Source organism: Myotis daubentonii, chromosome 1 (genome assembly GCF_963259705.1).
Source record: "Myotis daubentonii chromosome 1, mMyoDau2.1, whole genome shotgun sequence".
Lineage (NCBI taxonomy): Eukaryota > Metazoa > Chordata > Mammalia > Chiroptera > Vespertilionidae > Myotis > Myotis daubentonii.
Window position 1 is genome coordinate 47,201,877 of NC_081840.1, and position 8,695 is coordinate 47,210,571.

Sequence of the window (8,695 nt, forward strand, 5' to 3'; positions counted from 1 at the left end):
ATAGAAAACAAATAGGAAGGTGGTAGAATTAAAGCCAACCATATCAACAATCACAATAAATGTAAATGGGCTAAATATTCAAATAAAAACAGAGATTGTTATATTGGATAAAAAAGCAAGACTCAGCTATATGCTGTCTTCAAGATACCAACTGTAAACATAAAAACACAAATAGGTTCAAAGTAAAAGAATGGAAGAAAATACTCCAGTAGTCAAAAGAAAACTGGAGTAGTTACATTAATACCAGACATAGTAGATTTTAGAGAAAGAATACTGCCAGAGATAAAAAGGGTAATTTCATAATGACAAAGGTGTCAATTCATCAAGATAATATAATAATCCTAACCATTTATGTACTTCATAATAGAGCTTCAAAATGCATGAAGCAAAAATTGATAGAACTGCAAGGAATTATAGACAAATCCACAATTATTGTCGGAAATTTTAAAACCTCTCTATCAACAACTGATGGGACAACTGAATAGAAAAAATCTGATCCAAGGTGCAGGAAAGGAGTGAGGAGGAGATTAATTAACAATCCTTAAGGGCAGATAATTGGCCAAAATGTGAAAACAGGGTTGATGAATTCAGTAACTCTGGGGCCAAGGGAAAGGAAATATTTGGTAAATAGGAAGCTCTCTTACTACTAACTATAATTAGGTCAGAAGATTTCCAGCTTCCAGAATCTCAACCATCCTTCCTATTTTTATATAAACAATCTATAATAGGAATATTGTTGCTCTTTGATCATACAAGACCATCTGCAGCAGAATCTTTTGAATTTTATAAAATCAAACTGAGAGAACAGTCTACAACAGAGAGGAGACCTGCTTTTTAGTCTAGTCATACATGCACTCTGAGAGACTCCAAGCATAGAAGGCTGAAACCAGGAAATGATGTAAACCACCATAATTAGAGGATAGTGAAGAATGGGCAGAGCTACTGAGGAGACAATCCCTCCTCTATCTACCCATCATCCATCCATCCATCTTCCCCCTACTTACTTATCTACTGTTCAACACTTATCCTTCATCTGTCTATCCATCCATCCACTCACTCATCGTATCTAATAAAAGAGAAAAATGGTAATTGGCGTACGACGATACCCTTTTCATTGGCTAATCAGGGCTATATGCAAATTAACTGCCAACTAAGATTGGCAGTTAACTGCCAACAAGATGGTGGTTAATTTGCATATGTAGGCACAATGCAGGGAGGCAAAAGGGAAAGCAGGAAGAAGCCCCCTGCCACTGACAGTGATCAGAAACCCAGGGGGGAGCTAAGAGCTGGGGGGCATGATCGGAGAATCAGGTGCCTTTTCCGCCCTGGCCAGTGATAGCAGGAAGTAGGGGTGGAGCCAGCGATGGGAGCTGGGCACGGTCGAAGCTGGCAGTCCCGGGAGCTAGGGGTCCCTTGCCTGGGCCTAAAGCGGAGCCCGCGATCTCGGGGCTGCTGCAGCTGCGGGTCCCCGCTGCCCGGGCCGGACGCCTAGGCCAGAGGCGTTAGGCCTGGGCAGGGGTGGAGCCTGCAATGCGGGGAGCTGGGGGTCCCCTACCCAGGCCTGACACCTCTGCCGGAGGCCTCAGGCCTGGTCAAGGGGCCGATCCGGTGATTGGTGATCGGAGGGTGATGAGGGTCAACTCCTCTGGCCGAGGCATCAGGCCTGGGCTGGGGGCGGAGCCAGGGATTGGGGGGATATGATGGTCCCCTTGCCCAGGCCTGAAGCCTGGGTCAGAGGTGTCAGGCTTGGGCGGGGGGTGGAGCAAGCGATCAGAGGGAGATGGGGGTCCCCTGCCCAGGCATGATTCCTGGGCCAGAGGCCTCAGGCCTGGGTGGGGGTCAGAGCCAGTGATCAGGGGGAGATGGGGGTCCCCTGTCCAAGCCTGACACCTCTGGCGGAGGCATCAGGCCTGGGCAAGGGGCCAATCAGGCGATCGGAGGGTGATGGGGGTCTACGCCTCTGTCAGAGGCATCAGGCCTGGGCAAGGGGCCGATCCTGCGATTGGAGGGTGATGGGGATCAATGCCTGAGGGTTCCCAGTATGTGAGAGGGGGCAGGCTGGGCTGAGGGACACTCCCCCCACACACACACACCCAGTGCACGAATTTCGTGCACCGGGCCCCTAGTTCATATAATAAGTAGTCACTACCACTCTGGGTCAGGGAGTGGGGGTGGGGGACAGCTTCACTTGTGGCTCCCTGATCTTTGGTCCTATTGAAGAGTAACTAGATTTCGTATCTTATTTGCCTTCAGGAGAAATTACCATCATTGTCCCTAGGGTGGCACTCTGGAAAAAAGGTATCCTGTTGCATGAAACCATGATCTATCCTGTCAACTCAAGCCTTCTCAGACCAGGCCCTACAGCACTGGGTTTCCAGGAATTAGGGCAGAGTGAGAGACACACCTTGGTTGAATTGTGCTGAATGAAGGGAGAGAGAACCGTCAGACAAGAGGCTCTTCTCCAAAAAGGGCACCAGAGATGGGTGGGAGTGGGGGTTCACTTCTTTCCCTCTATTTCTCCCATTCCTCCCTTGTTTCTGTTTTTTCTACCTTCTCCACTCAAGAATATAATTTGGTCCTTAAGAGCCAAACAGTTGGCAGATCTGTGAACTTCTCTTAGAAATGCTGAAATAAACCCCACGTGAGAGGGAATTTGGAGTTCCCAAGACAACATCAGCTTTGAAGCCTAGGTTCAAATCTCAGAACTTAGAAGATATATAATATTAAGTTATTTTACTTCTCAAGTCTTGGTCTTCCCATCTGAAAAATGAGAATAATACCAAACTTGTAGGGGTGATTGGGAAGACTAAACAAAATTATGCACTTGTGGGCATTGTATTTTCCAGGCTACAGCCTTAGCATCCAAAAAAGAAAATCTAACTTTATTTTTCTGTATTTTAACTTTAAACACTATCCTGAGCTCCCATTTTGCCTCCTGGTTAAGTATAAATAAACAACAATAACAAGACAATAGTCTATTCCAGGCAAATGCAGACAGTTGAAGGTGTTTCTTAGTCATTTTGGTTTTAAACTACTCAGTCAAGTAAGTATTTTCTCATCTCTTTTCTTCTGGGTTATCTGTCCTCCTTTATCCTGAGGGCTTAAATGTTATCACCATAGTGGATGAAGACACCTTCCCTGGTTCATTCCCTGAAATTTGATCCATCTTACCTAGCCTTTGTTCCAGAATATTGTGGCATCTTTCTCTACAATAGGGCTTATTTTCTCTTGGAAATTCTGATTCTTACAAATCCAAGCTCTGATTTGTTCACTAAGAACTATTCCGGGCCCTGAGTTCAGCATGTACCTACACATCGCTGGTACTGTTCTGCCTTTCCCAGAGAGTGAGGCCTTGTAGTGAGTATCCCTGAAGCCATTGTATTGAGAAACCTGGACTGAAAGCTTAATTTATTTTTCATTTTAAAAATCAGATAAAATATTGATTATCCCAGTAACTAAGATTCATTTGCTTAAAAAATGGTAATAGTAAGTCCCTATATTATTGTGAGGATAAGATGAGAATGCAGGCAGTGTCTGGTGGAGGGAAGCACTTAATACATGCTAATAGGATTTCTCTGTTTTCCCCAGCTGGTCCTTAAGATAATGTTCAAAGCTTCACCTTTCCCTTCATTTGTCTTACACTGTCTGGTGGGATATGGCTAATAAAAAACAGATACTAAGATGTTTTTAAATGTCAAGTTAAGACAAGTTAGGACTTGCTCTCCCACTGTAGCAGACTGTGGTCCAGTATCAAAAGCAATTGTTTTTCTACTTTTCAAAGCTGCCAGAATTCCCTAAGGGGTGTGCAGCTGGTAACTGTGGGGACAGGCTTAGAATTGGAATGATATCATCAACATAGCTCACGCCAGACCCCAGTCTGATGAAGATATGATTTAATCCACCTTGTCTGAAAAGAAAGGAAGAGCCGAAAAGCCATGCCGATGGGCCGTGCAATCCACTTAAATATCAAAAACTCACTACCTGTGGAGCGTCTTCAAAGGCCAGTGAAGTTGCAGGGGATGGGGCTCATGCCAGAAATCACAGTGGGTAGCACGTGGTTGTTTCCATGGCGCTGCCGCGGACATAATTTCACATCACCCTTTGATGGAGGCGCGGAGCTTGTCCACACCGAGCACCTGGGGCCTGCACCCTCCGCATCCTTTAAAGGTCCATTTGGAGAGCATGACGTTACCTTTGGGAGGAGGGCGGAGCACTGTGTGCTCAGGAAGTAGCCCATCAGTGGCCATTGGGTTCGGTTGTGCCACCCTCTGCAAAACCCCCAACCAATGTGGAAGCCGCAATGCGTTCAGGGAAACACCCACGCAGGGCCCCAGGGCATCCGCTCCACCAAGGCCCAGCCAATGGGGAGGCTGTTAGGCTGTGCCCACGGCCTTGGGAATTTGTCTCTCCTCTGCCTGCCCTGGAGGAACAGTTGCTCCTAAGATGGGTGGACAGCAGGAGACCCACGTTTTGAGTCACAGATGTCTGAAAGGGAGCTCTGGTCTGCAGATCTGACAGGTGGGAATGGTCCTGAGGGTGTTCCTCTCAGGGCTTGGGGCCAGGTGCTCAACAGCCTCATCATGGGTGTTCAGGCTGGTGCCCTCAGCAGAGGCAGAGGCAGGCAGGCAGCCAAACCAACCCAAATTATCACGACTACCATTTACAGAGTACCTGTCTCCAGGCACTTAGCACTCTGCCTATATTAACTCATTTAATCCTCACAACACCTTGCATTGGTTTTATTATTCCCATTTCACAGATAAGGAAACTGAGGCTTAGTGAAGAAATTTCCCAAAGGCACCCAGCAGACAGTGTGGGACCAAGGGCTTCTATAAAGAGTCTGCTTATAGAAAGTCAGCGGGTGCTGCCAGGGCATTGCCTAGGGACCCTTATTTCACACCTGGGGTTTTCATACCTGCAAGCACGATCACCTAAGATTCTACAAAATGCACTGTGTTCCATGTCCATCGGGGCAATGTGCAGCCTGGCATGGCTCACTCGCACAGTCTGGGTCTCCTGGTCCAGGCCTTCTGCACACCTTCTGGAGGCCTCTCTGTGGTTATGGGACTAAGTCTGGAAAGTGCCCTGTGCTATTTGTCAGATCTTTGCCTCTTTCAGCAGCACAAGGAACTCGGTTGGGGGATGTGCAGGAAGAAATACGATTCTTCACAAGGCCTATCAGCTCTGGGTATCAGCGGAAACAACCCGCTGGGGCTTAGCAGCTCCTGGGAACCAAGGCCTCTCGTCTCTAGTTCTGCTTCAGGCTTCCCGAGTTTTCCTCGCAGAGGAGGAGAAACACAGTGGAAGCCTCCCTCCCAGTCCCGGTGGTTTTTAACCCTCCTGGAAGACAGAGAGAACACATCCTGGAGGGGCGAGGGTTGGCGGGGGGAGTGTGGGACCGAGATCCAACGCTGGGACTGATGCTGGGTCCTGGCTGGGTCAGGCGGGTCAGTGCACAGGAGGAGACTGCACCCCAGCACGCAGGGACAGTGAGTGAGGGCACCTGAGGAGAGGAGGGGCTGGGTGCAGGAGGGTGAAACTGAAGATGAGAGAGTGAGGCAGGTGGGTGGGTGGGAGCCAGGTGGAGCAGGAGCTGTGGGAATCAGCGGGCTCCAGGTGGAAATGAAGCGATAGGGGGCAGGAGTTTGGCTAGAGGCGACAGGGGCAAGTGGAGTTAGCTTGCTGGGCCCATGGATTCATCAGAGTTAAGAGAGAGAGACAGGCCAATCCACTTGTTCACTCCTCTGAGGCATAGTGTACAAGTTCAACTAAAAACCGTACAGGATTCAAAACAAACTTTTGCACGCGCTGGCCTCCACTTTCCTTTCCAGCCTCACCTCCACCAGGTCCCTCTTTAGTGGCCCCTCTCTCCCAGCCAAAAACACGTGTTCCTGCACATGCATGCTCCCCTCCCTCTGGCTGATGAAGTGCCGCTGTCTGCCTGTGGAAATCCTGCTCCTCTGACCTGAAGAGCTCCCACCAGGAAGGATATTGGAAACATAGTTATCAAAAACGTAAATTAAGATAATAACAAGGCATCCCAGATACCTATGAAATCAGCAGATCGGAAAAACAAACAAACAAACAAAAAATACCCAATGCCAACACAATTGTGTCAAACAGGTACATCTACTGCCGGGGACATTGTAAATGGGTCCAATATTTTGGGGGGAACCATGGAGCAATATATTTCAGGGTAGAGAAATGTTCTTGCCCTTTGACCCCCATCAATCTTATTTTGCAGAGCTAACGAAAGGATATTAAAGAAGAAATAAGCTACATGCATAAAGATACTCGTAATTTTTAACTATGAAAAAACTGGAAATAACCCATTTACCACACAAGAGGGTACTGAAAAGGAAATTACATTCACTAACAGATGGAAATTATGATGAAAACTAGCAAAAGGAAATGCTTATAATGCTTAGGAGAGCACAAAATTGTATTATGATTATACTATAAAAATCATGTAAATGTATGAATAAGGATGTGTAAGAGAACACAGAGAAAGGAAAATCAGTACTTATTAGGGTATTATTTTTATAGAACGTTGTTGATGTAATAAAAGTCCCCTATAGTAAATGCTACCCTTCCTTCAAAACCCCTGATTCACCTTATTCCTACTTGGTTTGTGGTCCTTATTGCATTATGCTTTGAATGCAATTATTGTAGTGTACTCGTTTAAGTCCCCTTTGGACCATAAAACTCTTCAAGAGCAAGGACTCTGTTTTACTTTTCCTTGTCTCATCTGAGGACTGGAATTTGACTGGCACATAGCAAACGGTCAATAAATATTTATTCTACTGCTAAGGATTATATTATGCTTAAAAATAAAACTCAACAAATTACTCTCCCTACTCTCTTGTCTCTGCAAAAAGCACGCAGATAAATAGATAACTATGTTATTTTCAAAGGCTTTCTGGAAAGGGAAATTCACATTTTAAAAGCACTTTGGAGCCGCCTGCTGAAGCCAGCACTTCTTGGTGTGAGGGGGTAGGGGTGCCGGGGGTGGAGGGAGGTGGGGGTGGAGGGAGGTGAGGGTGGAAGGGTTAGCAGTGGGATGGGGTGGGGTGGGGCTCTGGCCAGCACCATGTGTGGTCCCTGGACGACTGGCACTGTGCTCAGTCCATGCCCGAGCTCTCAGCCAAGGGCATCGACCAGCACATGGTTAACCTGGACAAGTACCAGGGCTTCGTGTGCATTGTCACCAAGGTGCCTCGTGGTTTCCCAATGAGGCAAAACAGACGTAAAGTACACTCAGGTGGTCGACCTGAGTGAGCGCTGATATGCTGAGTGTCATTTATGGATCTTGGCTTTCCCTTGCAACCAGTTTGGGAGGCAGGAGGCAGGGATTCCTGCCAAGATCAAAGGGTTCACTGCTGGCTATAATGTCCAATTCGACAGCAAGATCTGTGTGGACGGGGATGACGCCCACCCGCGTGGAAGTGGATGAAAGTCCAGCCCCAGGGGAGAGGCACTGGGGAAATGCCATCAAAGGGCACTTCAACAAGATCCTTATTGACAAGAGAAGTTGCGGTGAGGTGGTACGGTTCCATGGAACAGCCCCTGATCATAGAGAAGGACCTGCCCTGCTTCCTCAAGTGTGCACCCCAATCGAAGCCCATCATCTGTGCCCCTTGGAGCCTTCCACCGGCACCCATGACAGTCTATCTAAAAACCAGCCTGCTGGTTGGGCAGACTTGAGAACTCGGTGTGCACCCTTGCTGGAGGAACTCGGTGTGCACCCCTCTGCCTGGCCTGGCTCACAGCTGGCAACCCCACCCCTGGCTGCCTTGTGGGAATACAAATTGAGGGATGGGTCGGGGGAGTTAGCAATCTGGAGATAAACATAAATGGAGCAATGCAGGCAATACTTGGAAATCTACTGAGGCTCTGGGGACGTATTCACCTTTGCCTCTTAAGACAACAAGACGTTTAAAGATTGGGGCCTTGCTGAGGTTTGCCCCTTGGGGCCACTGGATCCCTGCCAGAAGGAAAACTCCTTGCCATGCCTACTGGGAGCCCTAAAGCGGCTGGGCCTAATCAGAGCCAGTCTGGTAGGAGCCTAAGCATCAGGGCTGGTGAGGGGACAGGAAATGGGATCACATGGCAGAAGCTTATCCCTTGTCTCAAAGAGAATAACGGGCCGTGGGCAAGAAACTATTTCCAAGTACCAGGTTTGACCGACTGCCAGTCATGCTATGCGCATCACCCGAAGCTTCTGCTTTACAGGTAACAACTTCAAGTTCAGAGCTATTACATGACTTACCCGAGGTCAAACAGCTGGTGGGGGTCGGGGCAGGAGCCCAAAGCAGCCACAGCAGGAACCTACTCAGCATGCCTTGCAACTCGTTCTAAGCACCCATACGTTGACTGTTTGTCCGGGATGATGAAATGGTCCTTTTCCTTCTTTCTTTTTTCTTTTTCTAATTTTCAGGAGGTCAGTTAGATTTTTTTCCAGGATCATGATGAGGGAGCAGGTAAATTCTTGCATATACAAATGTCTCCTTTCTTGCAGCTGCAACTCAGACTTTTTACACCTAGCTTATACATTTTTTTTTTCTTATTTTCAGCCTGATTTTACTCCATGCTCTTTGAATCACTGCGGTCATCAGTCATTTTCTCCTTAAGAAAATCGCACACTCCCTTTTATCAGTGCCTTTTCCTGATACTTGAGTATATAAATCATTTCTAG

The 8,695-nt window shown here is 47.5% G+C and overlaps 1 pseudogene; it reads left to right on the forward strand.

Annotated features, from left to right (window-relative positions):
- Nucleotides 1-7,060: 7,060 nt before the first annotated feature.
- On the forward strand, nt 7,061-7,704 carry LOC132241177 (phospholipid hydroperoxide glutathione peroxidase-like; annotated as a pseudogene).
- Nucleotides 7,705-8,695: the final 991 nt, after the last annotated feature.